This window comes from Pinus tabuliformis, chromosome 6 (genome assembly GCF_031772625.1).
Source record: "Pinus tabuliformis cultivar Carrire ecotype Pingquan chromosome 6, CPIR1, whole genome shotgun sequence".
In the NCBI taxonomy this organism is placed as follows: domain Eukaryota; kingdom Viridiplantae; phylum Streptophyta; class Pinopsida; order Pinales; family Pinaceae; genus Pinus; species Pinus tabuliformis.
This window is the reverse complement of record NC_142292.1, coordinates 291,569,883-291,595,091: the sequence shown is the minus strand read 5'-3', so window position 1 is coordinate 291,595,091 and position 25,209 is coordinate 291,569,883. Positions and strand designations below refer to the sequence as shown.

Genomic DNA, 25,209 nt, shown 5'->3' with positions numbered 1-25,209 from the left:
CAGTACATTCGTCAAAGACAGGAGAATCTCTTACACCTCTCTAAGGTAGCTCCTAAGAAATTTTGGAGGCAGATTCTAACTAGGAAGACTAAGGATAATAATAAAATTGCTCTTCACGATTGGAATTCCTATCTTAAAAAGCTTTATGAATCTCCAAATGTCATGGATAATTTGGAAACCCTTCTCACAACGAAAGAAGTTTTCTCTTTAGAAGACATTAAGTTTGGGGTTAATCGCCTCGCTAATGGGAAATCTAAGGACATTGAAGGTTACCAAGCGGAAATCTTAAAAATTGGAGGTCCTGTCCTCATCCCCCACATCCACAAGCTTTTCAATCAAGCAGTCAAGCAAGGGTTCCCTAAACCTTGGACTGAGAGCCTCATTATCCCTATTTTTAAAAGTGGGGATACAAATAACCCCTCTAATTATCGAACAATTATGATCAGCCCTCTCTTAGCCAAGTTATATGGTAGTATTTTGGAAAAGAAGTTAAGCATATGGCTTGAAAGTGAAGGTAAGCGGGCTAAAGGCCAAGCAGGTTTCAAAAGGCATCACTCAACAATAGACCACCTTGTTACGCTTAGGATCATTGCGGAGGAATTTCGTAATGATAAATCCAATTTATTTTGTTGCTTTGTGGACTTTAGAAAGGCTTTCGATACGGTTCCTAGATACAACCTTTGGAATAGATTAGAAGAGCTAAAGGTTCCTCTCGAGTTGAGAGCTGCCGCTATAAGGTTATACGAGAATGTAATTGCCAAGCTAAAGAGCAATGAAGGGTGGTCGAAAGATATTAAGTGTAACATCGGAGTTAAACAAGGTTGCCCCCTCTCCCCTACCCTATTTGGCATTTACATCGATAAGCTCGAAGGCTATTTAGAGGAAGCAGGATGTGATGGCACGATCTTAGCTGGGATAGTCGTCATCCTTATTCTTTATGCTGACGATATTGTTCTTTTGGCAAGGTGCCCATCTGATCTTAATAAGTAACTCCGGCTTCTTAAGGATTTCTGCTCTACCATGGGTATGACTGTTAACACTGACAAAACAAAAGTTATGATTATCAAATCCAAGAAGGACACTTACGCTAATTTTATGTATGACAATAATAACTTGGAGGAAGTGTATTCTTACAAGTACCTAGGAATTGATATTCATCACAAGCTCAACTGGAACCATAGCATTGAGAAAAGGATTAATGGGGGGTGGAAAGCTTACTTTGGTCTTGAAAATAATTGTAAAATTGCAAACCTTGTAATGTGGGATAAAAAGAAGTTCCTCTTTGAAACTTTAGTCACTCCTGTTATCTTATATGGCTGTGAGGTTTGGGGTTGCAGCATCTCCAGAGAATCATGGAGAAAGATTGAGCAAATCCAGAAGCGTTTTATAACTTATAACCTGAAAATTAAAAGTAATACACCCTATCCTATTCTCCTTATAGAAGCAGGTCTTTCCCCTATTGAGAGCCTAGCTATGCCTAGGTTTCTGTTGTACAAGCACAAAATCAGTAACATAGACGATCATAGACTTCCTAAGCTAGCTTTAAATTCTAGCCAAAACCACCTAAGGCTCAATCGAGGGTGGCATAAAGACACAAGGGCCTGGTTAAACTATTGGGAGATCAACGAAAATGATGCATTGCAAAACATAAATAACATTAAAGGTATTGTTACTTCTAAGTTCAAAGAAAAAATGTGGTGTGAGAAAGACTTAGCGGCTAAAATAAAATTAAGTTATTATAAGAAGGTCATCAACCCCACCCTAGTAAATCAAAAGTATCTTTCTATTTTAACTAGCTCAAAGAAGAAAATTAATATAGCAAAGATTAGAACGAATTCTCATGAGCTCCATAGTGAAACAGGTCGTTGGGCAGTTCCTAAAACGCCATGGACAGAAAGGATCTGCCATATATGTGAGAATAGGAACATCGAGGATGAAAACCACTTCCTCTTAGAGTGCCCCGCGTATACCACATTAGATCTCAGTTTCACAATCTTTGTTACAATACTGACCTTCCTAGCCTTTTACAATGTCAAAATTATAGTGAGCTCGGGAGGCTTCTCTCCAAGCTTTTTGAGCATAGGAATAAAATCTTAAATCAAAATAGATAATTTGTTTCTTTAGGTCCGATAGACCATTATTTGGTCTCAGCGGAGGTTAACCATCATCATCATCATCATCATCATAAAAAAATCATAATGTTTTTTTTAATAATTACAACTATATGATTAACTTGATAGTCAAAATTTTCATGAGTATTTTCTAAGTCATCCATATAATTATTTAAATTTATACCATCATTAAAATTATATTTTTAGAATATATATATAATAAAATTAAAATGATTTAATGGTTATTATGTCACTACCAAATTATTTTGAAATATTTTTTTGTTAAATTTTTTTCAAAATATTATTTTTACATTTAAACTCGTCTCATTTTTACACAATAAACAAAAAAAAATAAGCAATAATAATGTGAAAAAAACAAGAACAATAATATTGCCACCTCATAATTGTTAAATATCTTGTAATAAATTTATAGCTAATTTATTATATTTTTATTTCTTAGATATTATATTATTTCTATACAAATCGATTAATAAAAAAATAAAAATAAACCATCATTAATTTACTATCAGTTGAATATAATATTATACCGTAACGAGAAAGTAAACCAATCATGCGTGTCACATTAATTTTATTGAAAACGCAAAAGGGTGCAGTTTACGTTCCAAAGAGTAACATAGAATAAAGAGAAAATCGGAGACCGTTGATCAGAAGTCGCTGTTGTTACCACGGTTATGGCGCCCCACACTGATCAACTCAATTACGCCAAGATCAACTCAATTAAAAGTGGTTGATTAAAACGTGAAATTGGCCTATGCAGTGTTTTGTCCGTACGGAGCAGCTAGTGTAGTATAATTGGGCTTTGTTTATTAAGCCCACAATTTTGCCTACGCGAATTTCCAGTTAGAATGGGGCAATTTTTTAAGATATGAGATTGTTGCAGTGTCTATATGAAGGCATTTATTTAAAAAATTCTAAAAATTTAATATCTATAACTTAGATTTTCAAAAATTCCTACTAAAATTCTTGAAAATTATACCGATATTTCAATGGTTTTCTGCGCAGAATTGTAGCCGTTTTATACTCGCAATATAATTGCAATGTATATAACAATGCAAACCCACTTTATCACGGTTAGAATACAAAGCCCAAGTCGTCACTGGAAAGTTCGTTGTGTATATTTATATATATACATATATGCCTACTTACACATTCCACGGCTGAGAGAGTACCTCATGGCTTTTCTCTTCGAATCGTCACGCACCACTTTGGATGAACAGCGTGGCCATAGTCAATGTGCACATTCTGCATCTCCTCCTGCTTTAACAAACTCCTCTTCATCTCCTGATTCCTCTGACGGAAACTGCATATCTTCCCTATTCAATGCGATTGAATTTGCTTCCACTGCAAGCTCCGCCTCGGATTCTGCGCTCACATTAACGCACAATACCATGCCTAAGCGTCGTGCAGAGGAGGTTAATAATGCAGACGAATCTGGCGAAGTGGAGTCCACCGCGTGTAATGGAGATGAGGAGCAGGGGGTGAAAATTAAAGGAAAACGGCACCGTCGTTACAGAGGCGTGAGAATGAGAAGTTGGGGCAGATGGGTTTCAGAGATTCGAGAGCCCAAGAAGAAGTCCAGAATTTGGCTGGGGACATTCTCCACACCAGAGATGGCGGCTCGAGCCCACGACGTCGCGGCTCTGAGCATCAAGGGGAAATCCGCGTTCCTCAATTTTCCCCACATCGCCTCGTCGTTGCCTCGCCCCGCCACTTTGTCCCCGAAGGACATCCAGGCCGCTGCCGCGGTGGCTGCGGCTGAGTTTCATATGCTTTCAGAAGAAGATTGTAATGAGGATCGATCCCTTGGCCCCGTGGGGACAAATAATGCGATCCCTAGTCATGCAGACACTATGATCCCTGCAAACTCCGGGAATAATGAAGATGCAGCAGCAGTTTGCGCGTTGAATTCGGTTTGGGTGTCGAGTTTTCTTTCGGAGAACGAGTGGATGACCATATACGGCGATATACTGTTCGATCTGCCGAATATTGTGGGAAACATGGCAGAGGGTCTACTCGTAGCTCCTCCATGGATGGTGGAACAAGATAATTTCAGTACTGCTGATAATTTTTATGATGTAAATGGATCAATCTCTGCGGAAACGTCTCTTTGGGACTATTCATAAACCTTGAACCTCTTCCTAGAAAGAACATATGGTCAGATCCAACCGGATTCAATTGGAATTAGAGCCGATCTCGTTTACAACTGTAATCGTGGGTCACACACGTGTGACTGTTGTACTACAAATTTGAATTTAATTTCCAAGAAAGATTGGCTTTCATCTTATTATTATTATTATTACTATTGTGTTAATGAATTAAGTTCAAGTTCCTCTGTTCTATGAATTGAGTTCAAGTTCCTCTGTCCTTTTACAATGTTGATGGATTCAATTGAACTTCCTCCATCCGAAGCGTGGAGGGAATTGTGGAGGGTATTTTGGTGTAGATGGGCGGCTTGTAGATGACGTCATGACAACTGCTGTCAGCTTACAAGCTCCGGCCTTCTTATGCCAACTCAAACGCCGGCCTCGCTCTGCAATCGATTTAAACAAAAATCTATGGCTGTGGGATAAGTAAACTGAAATCTGGTATTACAGGTTTGATATTTTTGGTGGCCTCAGAGATCTGGGAAACCCTGAAATCGCCTTTTTAAAGAGCTAGATTGTTGTTTTGCGGTGGTGATATCGCACCTACCGCATTTTCAGGCAAAATGGGCTCATTTTCTGTGACCCTTTGTTTACAAATTAATTTAAAAGCTTGCTTTTCCAGTCATCTTCTCCGGTATCAGACACACATAGATCTGTGATTGTGAGTCATCTGTTGCAGGGATTGTAGTTTTAATGTTCTGTGTTGATTAGGAAACTTTGGAAAACTTTGATTACAATCCGGAAATAATGAGATTCCAATTTTGCTGTGAGAGACTGCAGTTAATTCCTCGCTATAAGGACTTATTTACCGTTAATTAGTATCATTTATGGTTTTCTAAGTTTAACAAATAAGAACAATCATTGATTATTGATTGATTAATTTTTATAACTCAACGCAATTATGTTCATCTTATCTTGATGATCAACTTGGAGTTTATGTTTAAGATGAATATACGTTGGAGTTTAAGATGAATATACATTGGAATTTTGATATTTAGAATGCATATATCAAATGTTTTATAGCCATTGCATTGCTAGGGAGTTATGACAGCTATGAAAATATATATATATTTTTTTTGTTAAAGTTTGAGCTGGTAATTTATCACGAAGAAATACATGTTTTTAATTATTAATATTTTAAATTATATTAAATAATAATAATCTTATTTTTAAGATAATAGGTTATTAACCCATTCTAATTGCAACTTTAAATCAAACTCACAATTAAAACAAAAAAACAAAACATATCAATTAAAAAAATTTAACCATAATTTCAAATCTATCTTTTATAAGACCAATTAAAACAAGATACATAAACATACGATTTTTTCAAATAAAAAGCCTAACCATATTATCAGTCTGTCTTTTATAAGATCACTTACTACTACATCAATAAACATATGATTTTTTCAAATAAAAAAACTAACCATAATTTCAAATCTGTCTTTATAAAATCAATCAATTACAAAAAGATCCATAAACATATGAACTTTTTCAAATAAAATACCCAATCATATTTTTTAATCTATCTTTAATAAGATCAATTACAACAAATAGTCTTTGTGCAAGCAATTCCGTGAACACATGACGCTCCATTGTTTTAACAAACAGTTTGCTCACCGAGCATTTTATCAAACAGTTCGCATTCAAGGAGACGAGCATTTCATTAAATAGTTTTGTCGGTGCGCGGCCTCGAAATATTTCCCCGTAAGCGTCTTATTTCAATTTCAGTTTCGATGGAGCAGAGTTGATTTTTTTTTTTTTTCAAAATCAACGGAGGAGATTTGATGTAACGAGAATATTATTCGTCTGAATAACCCTTCGACGGCCATGATCTCGGCTCATGCGCGCTACGAAACAATAAACGAAAATTTTAATAAAGAAACCTCGACCTGGTTTTGTCTTGTTACTTGAATATGAAGTTGAATAAAGGAAATTACTTGACGTCTAAATCTATATAAAACTTCAGAAAATTGTGAAAGTGACCGGGACGCTTTGACGCTTTATCTTGTGGCCTATGGGTCCCTTCTTTATTTCTTTATTTTAGTCCAAATAATTACTAGTTAATGATTGTTATAGATGTTGTAAACAGAAATTCCTTCCACATTGACACTATTAGGAGAGGAGGTATGTTACCTCTTTTATCACATTCTTTTCTAGATATGATATGGATCTTCTTTCAAAAGACTTCTATATAGAGGCAAAGCCATCATGTGGTTGAGTTTGTCTTTAAACAAAATTTCTTTTTTATTTTTTATATTATATACTTTATAATATTAATTTAAAAAAATATATTAATTAATAAAAGTATAAAAATTAGTTGTTTCGGGTTTGGTTATCTTTAACTTTACTATACATGAAAAGCTGGTGTGTCATTTCATCTTTTTTAATTCTATATAGTTGAATTACTTAAAAGTCTTTGATTAGAGGGAGTGGATCTATTTCCAAAACTTTTTTTCTAGATTTTATAATATTAATTTATAATATTAAAATTATAAAAGTTATATTAATTAATAAAAGTAAAAATTAGTTGTTTCCACTTAAGGATTTGGTTATCTTTAACAAATTTTCTATATATGAAAAGATATGTGTCATTTCATCTTTTTTTAGTTTTATATGAGTTGGATTACTTAAAATTCTTTCATGAGAAGTAATGGATATATTTCCAAAATTTCTTCTTTATTTTTTATATTATGTATTTTATAATATTAATTTAAAATACTAAAAATCATAAAAATTATATTAATTAATAAAAGTATACAAATTAATTGTTTCCACTTAAGAATTTGGTTATCTTTAACAACTTTCCTATATATGAAAAGATGGTGTGTTATTTCATCTTTTTTTTAATTCTATATAGTTGAATTACTTAAAAGTCATCTTTGATTAGAGGCAGTGGATGTATTTCCAAAATTTCTTCTTTATTTTTTATATTATATATTTTATAATATTAATTTAAAATATTAAAAATTATAAAAATGATGTTAATTAATAAAATTATAAAAACTAGTTGTTTCTACTTAAAGATTTGGTTATCTTTAACAACTGTCTTATATATAAAAAGATGGTGTGTCATTTCATCTTTTTTTAATTCTATATAGTTGAATTACTTAAATGTCTTTGATTAGAGGCAGTGGATCTATCTCCCTTGCACACATTGACGATAAGTTTTGAGAAGAATACATTCTACTTTTAATATTATTAGCTACTGCTTCAATCCCACAAGAGACACCATAATTTGGGAAGTGCACTATTGTTCTATTTATTGAATTTTTTGAAGTAACAATGAATATTAAAGCATTGTTCAAGAGGATATCCTCCTCATGGAATTTTACGTTAATGTCAAACTATACATAAGCCCAATATAAATAAGAAATTAGAGTTTTGAGTGTAGATCATATAGAATTGGTAAAATAATATTTTTTGAGATTATGGATTTGGAGTGGTGACAATTAACACTTTACATCTATACAACGTTGTTGTTGTCATGATGTCGCAACACGATTTGGTGGATTTCAAGAATTTTCTATATATGTTAGCCAAAACACAAAATCAAGGTGCTTGAAAAGGTACCCACATCTTTAATATTTTAATCTTATATGCATGATTTTCATGGTATAACAAGACCGGTTAGAGAATGAAACTTATGACTTTTTACTAGTGAATGTGGAGCCTTAATCAAAACACAAACTAAGGTGTTAGTATCAAGGGGTATCTATTTCACCAAATTTATATAAATGTTTGATTGACTAAGGATTGATGAGCAAGGGGTGTCTATTTTACGAAATTTAATCATTTTGATGAAAATGTTCCTACCAAAGGATATCTACCTTTCCCAAACTCTTAAGTTTTTTTTCAATTAAAATATCAAAAAATATATTGTCCACTAAATTTATCTATCTACAAATAATAGTTAACATTATTCTTTCTTAGCAACTAGCCATTTAATTCTATTTTTTAAATATTAAAATGAAAGTTTAATATATATATCAACCCTATGTAAACCTTGTGAATCTCAAGTAAATATGTATTCCCTTTCAATGGAAGAAAAAGTTTATAATATTCAAAAATAATTGCATAATCTAAAAAGAACCTTGTAAACCTAAACTTTATTACCTATTTTTAATTATATTTTTACCCTTTTTACATTACACTATAATCCTTTTCCCTCATATACCAATATGTTTCCCACCGTCCTTTTAATTGGATTATGTCCAATGTCACATTATGACAAAGATTGTCTCAATATGAAAATCGACCATGGTCAACCATGGTCCAACACCTCATTGTGACAAAGATTGTCTCAAAATGAAAATCAACCATGGTCGAACATCACATTGTGACAAAGATTGCCTTAATATGAAAATCAACCATGGCCCAATGTCGCATTGTGACAAAGATTGTCTCAATATGAAAATTAACCAAGCACAACCATGGTCCAACATTACATTGTGAAAATGATTATCTCAATATGAAAATCAACCATGGTAATCCATGGCCAACCATGTTTATTTTAGGGTTTATAGTATTTATATTAGGGTTTATATACCTAGGGTTTATAATATTAATCCCTTGGGCTTTTATTATTAGTCCCTTGGGTTTATAATATCAATCTGTTGGGTCTATTAATCTAAGGGTTCATATTCCCACGGTGTATTATTATTCATAGGGTTTATAATATCAATTTGTTAGGTTTATTAACTTAAGGGTTCATATTCCTAGGGTGTAATATTACTCATAGGGTTTATAATATTGATCCTTGGGTTTAGTATAAATCTCTTGGGTTTATAATCATGGTCAACCATGGTCCTACGTCACATTGTGACAAATATTTTCTCAATATTAAAATCAACCATAGACCAACATCGCATTTTGACAAAGATTGTCTCGATGTGAAAATCAACCATGGTCAGCCATGGTCCAACATTACATTTCAACAAATATTTTCTCAATATGAAAATGAACAATGGTCAACCATCATCAACCATGTTTATTTTAGGGTTTATAATAATTATCTTAGGGTTTGTATGCCTTGGGTTTATAATATCTCGAGGTTTTAGAATTAATCCCATGGATTTATTAATCTAAGAGTTCATATTCTTAGGGTATAATATTATTGATAAGGTTTATAATATTAATCCTAGGGTTTAATATAAATCCCTTGGGTTTATAATGATGGTCAACCATGTTCTAATGTCACATTGTGACAAAGATTTCTCTCAATTTGCAAAGCAACCATGGTCCAATGTCTCATTGTGACAAAGATTGTTTCAAAATGAAAATCAACCATGGTCAACCATGGTCCAATGTCTCATTATGACAAATATTGTCTCAATATGAAAATTAACCATGGTCCAACATTGCATTGTAACAAATATTGTCTCAGTATGAAAATAAACAATGATAAACCATGGCCAACCATGTTTATTTTAGGGTTTATAGTTTTTATCTTAGGTTTTATATAACTAGGGTTTATAATATCAATTTTTTGGGTCTATTAATCTAAGGTTTCATATTCTTAGGGTGTAATACTATTCATAGGGTTTATAATGTCAATTTTTTGGGTTTATTAATGTAAGGGTTCATATTCCTAGTGTGTAATATTATTCATAGGGTTTATAATATTAATCCTTGGGTTTAATATAATCCCTTTGGGTTTATAATCACGGTAAATCATGGTACTACGTCACATTGTCACAAATATTTTTCTCAATATGATAACCAACCATGGACTAACATCACATTGTGATAAAGATTGTCTCGATATGAAAATCAACCATGCTCAACCATGGTCCAACGTTGCATTTCGATAAAGATTTTCTAAATATGACAATGAACCATGGTCAACCATGTTTATTTTAGGGTTCATAATATTTATCTTAAGGTTTATATACCTTGGGTTTACAATATTAGTCCCTCGAGTTTAATATTATTCCCTTGGGCTTTCAAAATTAATCCCTTGGATTTATTAATCTAAGGGATCATATTCCTAGAATATAATATTATTCATAATATTTATAATATTAATCCCAGGGTTTAATATAAATCCCTTGGGTTTATAATGATGGTATATCATGGTGAACCATAGTTCAATGTCACATTCTAACAAAGATTATCTGAATATGAAAATAATTCATGGTCAACCATGGTCCAACATTGCATTGTGACAAAGAGTATTTCAATATGAAAATCAACAATAGTCGAACATCGCATTGTGACAAAGACCATCTCTATATGAAACTCAACCAAGGTCAGTCATGGTCAACCATGGTCCAATGTCACATTGTGAGAAAGCGTGTCTCAATATGAAAATCGACCATGGTCAACCATGGTCCAATGTCGCATTGTAACAAAGATTGTCTCAATATGAAAATCAATTGTTAGAAACCTCATTCTTACTGATTTTTTTTTAAATTTAATTAGTGTTCTATTTCTCTTTTCCTAGTTTTATTCTTCCGGTTATTATTATTACCATGGTCTAATTGCAAACCACCCTTCACATGCTCCTCTAATGGTGGATAATACGTCTCTGGCCTTTGGAAAAAGATAGTGGTTAGGTTATGACTTCCCTTATTATTTTAACTCATAACTTTATTATATCGTTTGGAATTCACAAAGAGCTAACCACATACTCCTTTAGGAATATGTATTACACTTCAACATCTTACATAGCCTATGCACCTCACTATGGTGTGATGGTCAAATCTCAAGAATTAATCGAGGGTTTTCATGTTATATATTAACCCCTCTAGTTAGTATTGAAATGTTGGTTAAGGAATTGTATTTAAGGCTCTATACCTTGATCAAGATTAATGAAGATTTATATTTGAAGAGGCCCATGTATTCCCCTAGCTTTAAAGAGAATCCAGATGTAATAATTTCATTAATTCCCTAAACCTGTTTTTTAATATACCTCTCACAATTTCTAATTATCATAAAATGGAGTACGGTAAGTGTTACATACATATGGCCTGGATTCCTAGGAAAACGAGTATTTCAAACCACCTTAATTCCATAGTCACATTTTCTTTATTAAGGAGGGTTATCATTACATGCACTTTAATTTTTCCTTTAGTAATATAATTTACTGTGCAATATTACAATACCTTTAAGGCTAATACATGAAGCCATTAAGGAGATAGGGTGATGTGTTTCTGGGAAACAAGGTAACAAATTTGCGCTTTCCACCACTCCAGGTGCCATGTGATCTTCATATGGGAATTCAAGCCCACCCATGAACGATGGAGATGATTCGAGTTAATCTGACTGTGTACCTTATCTTGCTAAACCCTAACCTATCCTTTGGTCTCCTTTCTCTTCCATTTGTTGAGTGTTTGACCCTATGTGTCATGCCCCCAGGCCTGCAGTAGTCTTCCAACCGCTCTTGGCGAGGTGCGGCACCACCGAACACTTTCTTTTCACCAATACTAATGTTCATGGACTACGCCTAATTCACTTTCCCTTACTTAGTTTGTGTTTCGCAACCAAGTATTATTAAGCATGACCTTTATACTAATGAACACCCATACTCATTCATTATCATCAACAATTATAAAAGAGAACAACAATTGCACAGTATAAAGGGAGGGGAAACTCCCTGAACAATGAGTCTGCCCAACAATATATATTAATCAGTCTTTCTTCAATAATACAGGCTTCACAAGTATCCTTGGCAAAATCCAAGTCTATACTTAGCCAATTTTACAATAGAGGCAAATCAGCCTTTTACAATCTTCATGCACCCTTGCACGATGGGCGGGCGCTCACCCGAGCCACCAAGACACCCTCGCCAAGTCTAGGCACAACCAACACCTCTGTACGATCACCCCGGGCACACCTTGCCCAACACCTTCACCCTTCACCGTGAGCGTTTTCACCAAGTGCGCTTTACCAAGGAGAGCACATGAGCTATGCACTTACCTCTCCTCAAATCTGCGCACAGGACACTCCTTTACGAAGAGCGAAGTGCGTATGATCGAATGAACGAGTTGAATTAGTTTGAACGCTCCAAATGCAAACATATATATGCTTCATCGCATGTGGGTGGGTTGCCCAGCCGACCGCCCACACAACGCCACACACACCCGTTGAATGCCTTTACCATGTCGGCCTCGCCCTCCATCATAGGTTGGCCAACCCTCATCGCAAGGCACCCCTATCGTGGGTATAAGCCAACGCTCACACTTGTCATTCACCAAGTGTTCATCGCATATCGTTGTAAGGTCCTCCGTCGTATCGCACAACCTCCGTCGCATCGCATAATCGGTCGGTCGCACCATCGTTCGTCGCACATCCACACGCACCCGTGTGTGCGCGCCCGGTCGCCCGGCGCCCAACCGTCGCACATCTACGAAGGCCTTACATCCTCCTCCACCTGAAATCGTTGTCGTCCTCGACAACATACCATCCCAGTAGCCATCCACCAAGATCATTATTATCCATGATGTCAACTCCTCCACATACGGTAAACATCCTTGCAACATATGCAGAACTCCATCCCCATCATGTCTCACCTTAGTGACCAACTAACACCAAGCTCTCCATACCAAGGTATACACCTTATCGGTATGTCATGTATCAGATATCTTCTCGATCCATGATTATCGACCCCTCTGTCGCAATCTCCACATGCTACTCTCCATTATGGAAGGCTGGCCCCTCCATCCAAGCTACATGCTCACTGCAACATCCCGTGTTGACCTCATCATGTGTCATCCCTCCATGTAGTCTCTTATCAGAACACACCTATGTATGTTCCTGTCAAGTGTAAAACTGATAGTCACATCTCTCTGCACATTGGTACCCCTTATGACTCGAACTAGTCGGGTGATCAGTCCAACCATACGCCCAAATCACAAGAATGCACATCCTTATGCCACCACAAGTCTCCCCTGACTTCTGGTACATCTCGGACTCATCAAGAATCTATCAATCCATGCTCCATATCTTCAACCTGATGTCCATGACTCTAGTTGTCCATGATGTCCAACCCATGTAGACTCCATCCCAACCTCTGGCCATCTGCACCCAAGTCTGCAATCTATCAGAAGCCTCCTTCCAAGGCCCCTTGCAAAGTTGGTGTGGTTCCTCCCTACCAAGGCCTCCACACCAACCCATCTCCAAGGTTGTCTATAGAGAAAGGAGGGCCAAGAAGTTTCCTTCTGACTCTCATCCACCCATGAGTCAGATTGATGTTGTGTCCTCAAGTATCTATGCACAGCCTCAATCTCCTCACATGTACATCCAAGCTCTCCTAGCTTGTCCTTTGTCAACTGAAAGTCATATATGCCCACAACATACTTTCAAAAGTCCACTATCCCAGCAGGATCTCTACCTCCATAATCCTCATCAACCACTGCCTCTGAAGTAGTACTCGGACTCCCTTCATTTGCAACTCCTTTGTGAAGATCATCAGTAGAAGATGCTCCTACCAAGTGTCTCCATGTTCGTGAGATTTCCTTCTCACTTCCTTCATCCTTCTTTCCAGCTCTTGCAACGAAGTCAACCAGCTTCCTTTCCTTCGTTGTTTGAGTCACACTCCCAAGTCCTCTTTGCTCCACATCCTCATGCTTCACATTTGGATCTTTGGGATACAAAACCATAGAATTCATCCTTGGCCTATACCCCAAGCAACTTCTTCTATTCATCGGTACCATCATGGTTCTCCCTTCAGCTGTGATCAAGAGAATGTCCCGGTCCACCATTGGTATGGCTTGTGCAAGCTCCATAAAGTCCAGCCCCAACACCATAGAATGATCATCCATGTCCACAACCCTCAAATCCAACTTTCCAAACCACAATCCTACTTTCACCTGAGTGTCCTTCAACACACCATCAACAGCTCTTATGGTAGAGTTGACTGCTTTGAAAGAACTCCATTCCCTCTCCGTCTTTGCTTTCTTCCCAAAAGACTTTGCTGCCTTCCTGCTTAAGAAGCTATGAGTAGCTCCCGTATCCACCAAAGCTGTAAATCTCTTGCCCTTCATGGTTACCTGTACAAAACTTAGCTTCAAGGAATCACCTCCCTCTGTTGGCTTTGTTTTGCGCCTTACATCAGCAACCTTTTTCAAGAATTCGGCCTCAGAAGTGTCAATTGGCTCATGCTCCATCTTGACTTTCCTTCTAACGTACTTCACCTCCTTGCTTGGCTCTTCTAAGCAACTCGATCCTGGTCTAGCTTGATTTCCTTCAAGCTTGCCCTCCATTGCATTCTGCTCAAGTGCACCAACCAAGTGTCCACTGACTAAGTTCATAGAACTGAATTTCCGAATGTCCTCTGGATTGTCTCGGTAGTGAGTTCCCAACTTGTCAATGTAGTCGAGCTCTTCCTGCTCAATCACCACGATCTTCTTACCAAGAAGCTTCTTCTTTATCTCTTCCTCAACTTGCTTGATTTCGGCTTCCACCATGGAACTTTTCTTCCTCAACCGGGCTCTTTCATCAAAGAGCTGTTGAAGATCAAGACCACTTTGTCGAATCTCCTCATCAAGTTCCTTGATTTCCACATCTGTCGTACTTCTGCATTGGCTCTTGAGTTCTTCAACTTCCCTTCTTAGTTCCGAACAACTCTCCCGAATCTTCATGTTCTCAACCTTCATCGAAACCCAGTCAAAACTCCATCGACTCATCTGTGCCAACACTTTGTACCGGAAGGCTTCAACTGCATTATGACTAGACTCACCTATCATAGGTTCATCCACCATCTCTGCCTTTTCAGCCATCTCCACGTTCACCAAGTCCCTGCAATCATGAACCAGCTCTTGTTCCACTTGTATGTGAAACAGTTTCCTTCACCTGCAAGTACCTGTCACGAGCAACCTTGCTCAATCACCAACTGTCAAGTTGTGTATCAGCTTTAATGCTTCAACACCTGAACCTGTTCAATAGCTCTGATACCAACTGTCACGATAGTGCAGTGGGATCAACACTTCATCGTCAACCCGGTCATCAGTAGGCTCTGATACCAACTATCATGCCCCCAGGCCTATGGTAGTCTTCCAACCACTCTTGGCGAGGTGTGGCACCACCGAACACTTTCTTTTCACCAATACTAATGTTCATGGACTACGCCTAATTCACTTTCCCTTACTTAGTTTGTGTTTCACAACCAAGTATTATTAAGCATGACCTTTATACTAATTAACACCCATACTCATTCATTATCATCAACAATTATAAAAGAGAACAACAATTGCACAGTATAAAGGGAGGGGAAACTCCCTGAACAATGAGTCTGCCCAACAATATATATTAGTCAGTCTTTCTTCAATAATACAGGTTTCACAAGTATCCTTGGCAAAATCCAAGTCTATACTTAGCCAATTTTACAATAGAGGCAAATTATCCTTTTACAATCTTCGTGCACCCTTGCATGATGGGCGGGCACTCACCCAAGCCACCAAGACACCCTCGATCACCAACACCTCTGCACGATCACCCCAGGCACACCTTTCCCAACGCCTTCACCCTTCACCGTGACCGTTTTCACCAAGTGCGCTTTACCAAGGAGAGCACATGAGCTATGCGCTTGCCTCTCCTCAAATATGCGCACAAGACACTCCTTTACCAAGAGCTAAGTGTGTATGATCGAATGAGCGAGTTGAATTAGTTTGAACGCTCCAAATGCAAACATATATATGCTTCATCGCATGTGGGTGGGCTGCCCAGCCGACCGCCCACACAACGCTACACACACCCGTTGAACACCTTTACCATGTCGGCCTCGCCCTCCATCATAGGTCGGCCAACCCTCATCGCAAGGCGCCCCTATCATGGGTATAAGCCAACGCTCACACTTGTCGTTCACCAAGTGTTCGTCGCAATGTCCTCCGTCGTATCGCACAACCTCTGTTGCATCGCATAATCGGTCGGTCGCACCATCGTTTGTCGCACATCCACATACGCCCGTGTGTGCGCGCCGGTCGCCCGGCGCCCAACCGTCGCACATCGCCGAAGGCCTTACACTATGCATGCCATAAGGGGAAGGAGAGGGCTCGACAAGTGAACCCTACTGTCCGACTTTGTAGCCATTCCATAAGATCTGTTCTTCATCAAACTGTCGTCATCGACTAGCTAGTAATTGCCATATTCTAGTGTCTTTTCTATCTTTTTATGTAAACTCTCTGGGATTTATTTACAATAGTCTACGTTCTTTTTTCTATGTTTATGCAACCCTTGGATATAGACACTAGATCTCGTTCTAGATGGCCAAGATTATTATCAATCATTTCTCTTTGGAAGTTTACGAGCGCACTCCATAGGTGGGTTTATTTCTTTTTTATATGATCTTTGTTTCGCATGTATCCTCTGTAATTCCCTAGATATGATATCCTCTGATGTGTCAATTTTTGGGGTAATTTTTTTTATGTTCCTAGCATTGTCATGCCGAGAGGATTGTTGAATCTATGGAGTTAAAATAAACAACCTCTTTTCGCCCAACAATAGTCCGGCAGAATCTGTTGATATCTAGGCATTGGGTAAGCTCTTTACCTTTTTTTTTTTCGCGAACCTCTGTTGATTAATCTTGAGGAATTTAAGTGCACATATAGCCTTGACTTAACAATATCAACAATGATTTTATATTTTAGGTAAGAAGGGAATGCAAGGGTGTCGTATTTGTTACAGGTAATAAGAACATTCTTCTTTATTTCAAACCCTGTAATCGTCTCAACGCTCACCTCTTTTCTCTGTACTACTAACTTTTCTTGATTTGGGTGTCTATAGGTAAGGAGATAACATGACTTCAGGGATTTTGTTTTTATCATCTTCACCATCAAGGAAATTCTTATGCTAACAACCCCTTATCCTTCCATAGGTTGGTTTCATGCTTTTGATGTTAACTGTGTGTTCCATGTTCCTTAAGATAAGTCTTCTCCATGATTATAGTTTTTTTGTGTGACCATTTCTCAGTCACAATTCCCACCCATAAGGGTTCGTTTATTGGCAACTACTTTTCTGTAGAATTGAAAGTATATCTATATATATATATAATTTTGTTTTGTACAGACGATGATACATTTTAATTCTGTCAAAGCTTGTTATGCCAAGGAATTCCATTGTAAAGAACTCAATGTTTGTTATTTGTATTTCCTTTATTTTCCTTCTCGGATGTAAGCTATAATTGACTAGACGAAGGCCCCACCATGGGGTTCATATTTCTTCCTTCTTATGACATGTATATAGAATAGGATTCATGATAATTTTAATGTAAAATAATTGAGTTTGGTTTTTTGTTTGATATTCTTTTTTTTCAAATGGGTCACCTCCCATTTAGGTTATAGACTTGATTAATTATAGTATCAGTGTCCTCAACGAATGCACAAGGGTTTCTATATCTCAACATATACAAGAAGTTTCCTCAAATGTATACACCGTTTATAAATGGAATATGTGTATCTCTGTCAATAGTTAATGAGAGAAATTTCACTCTCCATTTATCTTATAAAAGGGAGTTAATTTTTTTTCATTCTTTTTTAATGAAACACTGACAACACTTAACAATTTACTATGATTATTTTCTTGCTTACTCTGATGTGTTTTCTACTCATGCCCAAAAGCATATTTTTCTCCTAGTCAAGTTCAAATTAAAATTATGGCACTTTTGCCTATACTCTAATATATATATCTGGATTGTATGTGAGCCCTTCTCCTATCGAATTTAAACTCAGGCTTATGACTATAAACTATTTCTGGTAAAAATTGGTCACATGTTCAAGCTTTCCATTTGAGCTTTTTCTTGTTTTTTTGTAGTTTTTCTATTACGTACCAATTGCCAAATCTATCTCCTACTTCCCCATTTATCACAACTAAGTTTTGGGATATACCCTCATCTTATTATTTGAACCATGAACTGACCTGGGTTGTAAATTGAACCTTAGTTTCCATTGCAGATTCTTCCTACCCATTTTATTTCATCTATTATGATTATTATTATTATTATTTTTTATTACTGTAGTAACACCAACACCAAATCAAAGGGGTGTTTCTCTCCTACTAACACTCTTCTACCTATGATTATATTATTTTCATCCAATACCTATTATAAAGTCAACACTAACATTCAATAAAGTATCTAAATATTGTTCAAATGACCAGAAGCAAGGAATGATGAGCTATGGGTTCTAACATGATTACTTTCCTACCCTTCCATTTATCTTATATGAGGAACAACTCTATTCACATGTTTTATTATGACTGTATGTCATCAAATTTTTACCCAAAGAACAACTAATTTAAAGTTCAACCATGAAAATAATCATATTAATGAAATCCATAAAGCTATCATCTAAACTAATAGTAGCAGTTTGTAAGCTCAAGATAATTCTTCTAGAATTCGAAGCACTTCAGTGATACTGATAACAATTATTATTCCTCTAGGAAAAACAATAGAAGTTTTTCTAATTAATTTAGATGGATAAGAATTTCAACAAGAACAATTGAATTTTCTAACCAGATTTGCTGCCTATAAATTACTTGGATGGGAAACCCTTCCTCCTGTCCATGAACTGTATCCTCCAGTTCTCCCTTGAGCTAAATAAAATGATCTTTCCACCAAAATCAACACCCTTGATTCCTTCTTGATTTCCCCTTATAATTTTCCTTCCCAACAGATTTCTTTTTCCAGCATCCGACCTTTTTAGGTCTGTCAACTCAACTACGTAGGCTTTATTTCCTTCACTTTCTGAAAAAGGTGTGTTTTTTTTTCCTTTTTCTTTAGTGCCTGTCTTTCTCTCCCATGATGCTTTATTCCACCCTTACTTAGTGTTTTTCTCCAACTAAGTGATTTAATATATTTTCTCTCCCATCATATTAAATCTTATTGATCAACTCCTAGGGATTTTTAGGAGTTATTTAAGGGAATATTATTTTGATCTCATCAACCAATAATGGTTTCCGGATCTTGGCAAGAATCTTTTAACTCTAGTGTTTCTTTCCCAAGTAATTTCCATATTTTTCCCATTAAAAAAAATTTATTACATCATCATACATTATTGTTCACCTTAAATCAAATCCATCATGGATTTCTAGCCATCAAATATAAAAAGATTTTATTCTAAAAACATAAATATATTTACATAAAGAAAAGGGTATTACATCTTCCCCCCTTTCTAAATTAACATCGTCCCCGGTGTTCATTATTCATTTTCTTCTTTCCTGAAACAATGCTAGGTAAGCTTCTTGCATTTTATATTCTAGCTCCCAAGTAGCCTCCTCAGGTGTAAAGTGCTTCCATTGCACTTTAACTTGAGCGACGACTCGATTCTGGAGCAAGATCTCTTTCCACTCTGTTATGCGAAGTGGCTCTGCCAGGAAATATCCTTCTGGTTCCACCTGTATCAAGTTCCAATCAATTATGTGAGAATTGTCATGAATATATTTTTTTAGTAAAGACACATGAAATCATTGTCAACGTTAATATGGATGGGCAATGTCAATTGATATGCTACAGGCCCAATTCTATCCAAAATCTCAAAAGGCCCACGGAATTGTGGTGCCAATTTTGTATAGGTTCTGGTTCTTATGGTACTTTTTCTCGGTTTCACCTTTAAGTAAACATGGTCTCCAATCTTAAATTCCCTGTGAGTTCGCTTCTTATCAGCGTAACGTTTCTGCCCATCCTCTGTAGTTTTAATATTTTTTCTAATCTTGTACACCGCCTGTTCCATTTCTTGCAATGCATTTGGTCCCAATATTAGTTTTTCCTCGAGCTAACTCCATATGAGCGGTGTATAACATTTCCTACAATACAAATCTTCGAGAGGACTCATTTTAATTGAATTTTGGTAGATGCTGTTGTAAGAAAATTCGGTAAGTGAATAAAGTCTTCCCATTTGGTAGGTTTGTCCATGACATACATTCTTAGCATTTCCTCTAGAATTTGATTTGTTATCTCAGTTTATCCATTAGTTTGGGGATGATATGTAGTGCTAAAATTTAGTTGTTTCCCCATACCACCAAATAAAGCTTTCCAAAATTTAGAAGTGAATTTAATGTCTCTATCTAACATTATCATATTTGGTACTCCATGTAGCCGGAAAATGTCCTTCTCTAAGATATTGGAAATGTGGGACGTTCCATATGTAGAATGTACTGATATACAATGTGTTGCTTTACTTAAGGTGTCCACCACCACCATAATGGAATCATGTTGTCATTTTGTTCTTGGAAAACCTGTAATAAAATCCAATGAAATCACTTCCCATTTCCATTCAGGAATGGGAAATGGATTTAACAACCTAGCAAGGTGTTGGTGTTCCACATTAACTTGTTGACATTCTATACATTTTGATAAATATTCTACAACCTCCTTCTTCATGCCCAACCAAAAAAACTCTTTTCTTATTTCCGTTATCATCTTTTGATATTCAGGATGTCCCGCATATGGTTTCTTATGATATTCATTTAGTATCATCTGCTTCAGAGCAGTCACATTGCGGACATATATTCTATTTCTATAGATTAACAATTTTTTATAATTTTCAATGTAATCTGGAATTTCGGTTTGCTGCATATTCTGTTGAATTTCCAAGTATTTATGATCTTTATGGTATTGAAATTTTAATATGATCTGCAAAATATGTGTTAATGTTGCTAACAGATAACCCCTTTAGAGCATGTGCATGCATGCTTAAGGAAACTACTATTTTATTTTCTTTGCCTTTTATGTGTTTAATATCAAATTCAAACTCACTAAGAAAGGCTATCCACCTCGTCTATTTAGCATTAAGATCCGGTTGGCTCAAAAAATGTTTCAATCTAATATGATCGATTACCAAAGTAAATTTTTTCCCTAATAGGTAATGTCTCCACATATTTAGAGCATGGATTACAACAGCCAACTCTAAATCATATACTGCATAATTCCTTTCATGTATTTACAGTTTCATGGACTCATAAGCCACCACTGAATTTTGTTGCATCAAAACTCCCCCTAACCCTTCCAAATAAGCATATGTGCAAACAAAAAGTTGATTATTTGGGTCTACAATTTTTAGAAAAGGGGCCACTGTAAGTAAGTGTTTCACTTTGTCAAAATTTTCCTGAAATTTAATTGTCCATTTCAAATTTTACTCCTTTATTTTTAAAGGATGTAATAGGGTAGGTCAGTTTAGAGAATCCTCTATAAATATTCGGTAGTATCTAGTGATTCCCTTAAAGGAGTGGACAACTGACACATCCTTAGGTCTGGGCCAACTTATTATGGACCTGAACTTCTTCGAATCAACAGATAATCCCTCATTTGAAATAACGTGGCCCAAATACTGTATTATGTCCTTATAGAACTCACATTTTCTAAATTTAGCATTAACTGATGTTCCTTTAAAGTTTCTGGCACTAATTTCATATGTTCCATTTGATCTTCCTCATTTTTGGAATACACTAGGATGTCATCTATGAAAACCAACACAAATTTATCGAGGCAATTATTTAGTACAATGTTCATTAAATTCATAAAGGTTGTTAGTGCATTGGTAAGACCAAATGCTAAGAATACAAATTCGTAGTGACCATATCGGGTCTGAAAAGTCGTCTTATGAATATCTTCATCTTTTATTCTCAGTTGGTGATATCTGATCCTTAAATAAATTTTTGAAAATATAGTTTCCCCCCTCACCTAATTGAACAAGTCATAAATTTGGGGCAGTGGGTATTTATTTTTTAGGGTTAACTTGTTTAATTGTCAATAATCAATATACATTCTAAATGTGCCATCTTCTTTCTTGACAAATAACATAGGAGCTCACCACGGTGAGACACTAGGTCTAATATAGCCTTTATCTAATAGGTCCTGTAGCTACATTTTCAACTCTAGTAGCTCAGGTATACTCATATTATAAGTCGCTATAGACACTAGAGTTTAACTTGGTACCAGATCAATGGAGAAATTGATAGCTCTGCGGGGAGGTTAGCTTGAAATTTCCTATATAAATACATCCTGGAACTCCTTAATAGTGGGAAAAGTCTCCAAATTTTTCTTTTTGGGTTGTTGTTCATTTGTTTCCACATTCACCACATATATCTCACACCCTTTTCTTGCACTCCTTTTCTGTTGTAAGGATGAAATTTGTCTGACTGATATTGGTTTTCGTATACCTTTAATTAACTAAGTTCTTCCATATTGACTCACACAACTTACAATTTTCTCTAAACAAGTTATAATATCTCTTTGTTTCTCTAATTAGTCCATTCCTATCAATACATCGTAGGACCCTAAAGGGAGGATACTAAAATTTTCTTCTGTGGAACACCCATTTAAATTGATATGACACTGTTTAACTTGGCTAGTTACCTTCCTTTTAGCGTTGGTTGCTAATTATACTAGCCTACAGTCTTAAAATTTTCAACTTTTAGTTTACATTTCTCCACAATTTTAGGACTAATGTAACTTAAACTAGCTTTTGGATCAACTAAAATAGAAACAGATTGGGTTGTACCTTCAATTTGTATCATAGTGGATTGGTGCTCCCACTGTCGATCTTTCAGTGCTGCACTTATTCTTGGAATATTTATGGCAATATCATTCACCATAGTTGCCTCATGAAAAACTTGAATGTTTTGAATCGATCTAGGGTTGTGTGGGAAATCCCTTAACAAATGGGTTTCACTGCACCCCCAACACTTCAACGATTCCATCTCCTTGACCTCACTGGTTTTTTTATTACTCAGATTCATGGGTTTGGACCCAATTTGAGATTGCACTAGATGATTCATATTTCCCTTACTGAACCTCTTCCACTGATGATCATTCCCAAAAATTTTAAGATAAGCAGGTTTATGCCTTTTAGTCCCCATTGTATTTTTTTTTCCTTATTTTGACAAGGTTTTGAGCCTTCAGCTCTATTTTTAAACTGCTGATAGCACAACCTTTCTTTCCTTACTTCCTCATCCATTGTCTTAGGAATGTTAAACTCAGTCTTTTCTTTGTAAGGAATAGGTAAACAGTTCAAAAATCATTGTACCTTGGCATTCTCTTCTTTAATATATGGAACACACCACAATAAATTTGTAAATTTAGCCACAAACTCGTTCATAGAAAACTGTCCTAGTATTAACTCATGGAACTCTTTTATCTGGACATCATAATATTGTTCATTTAGATATTGAGCCTTAAACTATTTTTGGAACTCCTCCCAAGATACCGTCTTTTCCTCCAAAGTACGCACAATTTTAACTTGTTTGCACCAAAGAGTAGCTTTGCCTTGCAGCTGATAAATGGCCAATCTGGCCTTCAAATTACTCTAATACTCATAAACTTGAAAATACTTGGTCATGTTGAGGAGACAAGCCTCTGCATCGTCCTCCTTTTCCCCATCAAAATTAGGAGGTTTTATCTTCCTAAACTCCCCTTGCAGTTCCATCGTCCTATTTCTCTTCTGTGTTTTAGGGTAAGTCCTATTAGAATCACCTCTACTTTTTGACTTCTCTGACTCCATCTCAACATTTTTTCTTTTCATTACCTCAGGTTCAATTTCTTTGTGACTATATTTTTTTTGTCAATTCTCTTATCATCCTTTCTTGTTCTTCACTAGCCTTTAGTAGGCGTTCAATGCTGCTCCTGAGATGAACTAGTTCTTAATGCAAAATTATGATAATGTCCATAAACTGAGATGTTGGTGGGGTACTTCCATTTCCCAACTCATCATATAACTCTTCCCCTACTGTTATAGATGGAGGGGGATCCTCTTTCATTATGTAGTAGGTTTCTTCACTTGAATACCTTTTATTCAAACACAATAAGATGTTAGTACTGCATTTACTATTTTTTTTCAATATTGTATGTTTCTAACTATTACTGTGGTGGTTCCTTCTAGCCCCATTTTGAACTTGGGCTCTGATACCTAGTTTAATTATTTTTTCTTTTCTTATTTAGTTATTGGTCTAGTTCTCTTTGTCTAGTTTTATTCTTTCGGTTACTATTACCATAGTGTAATTGCAAACCACCCTTCACATGCTCCTCTAATGATGGGGAATAAGTCTTCGACCTTTTGAAAAATATGGTGGGTTGGTTATGACTTCCCCTATTATTTTAACTCATAACTTTATTATATAGTTTGGAATTTGTAAATAGCTAACCGTATACTCCTTTGGGGCTATGTATTACACTTCAACATCTTACATAGCCTATGCACCTCACTATGGTGTGATGGTCAAATCTCAAGGATTCATCAAGGGTTATATTGTTATATATTAACCCCTCTAGTTAGTATTGAAATGTTGTTTAAGGGATTGTATTTAAGGCTCAATACCTGGTTCTAGACTAATGCTGATTTATATTTGAAGGGGCCCATGTACCCCCCTCACTTTACAGAGAATCCACATGTAATAATGTTATTAATTTCCTAACCCTAGCTTTTAGAATACCTATTAGGACTTCTAATTATCATAAAAGGGAGTATGGTAAGTGTTACATATGGTCTAGATTCCTAGGAAAACGAGTACCTCAAACCACCTTAATTCCATAGTCATGTTTGCTTTATTAAGGAGGGTTATTATTGCATACGCTTTAATTTAACCTTCAGTAATCTCATTTATTGTGCAATATTATGACACCTTTAAGGCTAATACGTGAAGCCATTAAGGTGCTAGGGTGATGTGTTTCTCAGAAATTGGGTAACAAATCCGTGCTTTCCACCACTCTAGGTGACATGTGATCTTCATATGGGAATTCAAGCCCGCCCATGAATGATGGAGATGATTTGAGTTAATATGATGGTGTATCTCATATTAATAAACCCTAACCTATCCTTCGATGTCTTTTCCCTTCCATTTGCTGGGTGTTCAACCCTCCGCACACCTTAAGGGGAAAGAGGGATATGATTTGATAGGTGAACCTTATTGTCTTACTTCGTGGCCATTCCACAAGATCCATTCTTCATTGGACCATCTTCACCCCACAAATAGTAATTTGCATATTATAGTGTCTTTTCTATGTT

General features: G+C 36.1%; 1 pseudogene; it reads left to right on the top strand.

Annotated features, from left to right (window-relative positions):
- Positions 1-3,298: 3,298 nt before the first annotated feature.
- On the top strand, positions 3,299-4,423 carry LOC149258473 (ethylene-responsive transcription factor ERF024 pseudogene; annotated as a pseudogene).
- Positions 4,424-25,209: the final 20,786 nt, after the last annotated feature.